The sequence below is a fragment of the Morone saxatilis genome, unplaced genomic scaffold, assembly GCF_004916995.1.
Source record: "Morone saxatilis isolate NCDOM2014 unplaced genomic scaffold, NCSU_SB_2.0 Contig4, whole genome shotgun sequence".
NCBI classification, from domain to species: domain Eukaryota; kingdom Metazoa; phylum Chordata; class Actinopteri; family Moronidae; genus Morone; species Morone saxatilis.
Window position 1 is genome coordinate 17048422 of NW_023339984.1, and position 344 is coordinate 17048765.

Here is a 344-nt window from a genome sequence, read left to right on the forward strand (position 1 = left end):
GATAACTTCTGTTATAATTGGCGCTATACAAATAAAACTGAATTGAATTGATTTGAGACGTTGAAGTGATGCAACGTTAGCTTTTTATTCCGGCGATCGCATTTCCCTCCAAAAATCACGAAAGTGGCGTTCATCTGTGAAGATTAAGATTAAATATCCAAAAATTTTGTTAATCACAGAGATTATTTCTGCAATGATGCAAAATCCAGTAAAATAATCCCACTGGCTTTTTTGTCGCAGGAACCAGGGCCAACTGTTTGGTTTATTAATCAAATGTTTAGTCCTTAGAATGTCAGAAAATACGCTATTAATCACCTCTGAGACTTTACTTGACATGTTTGCTT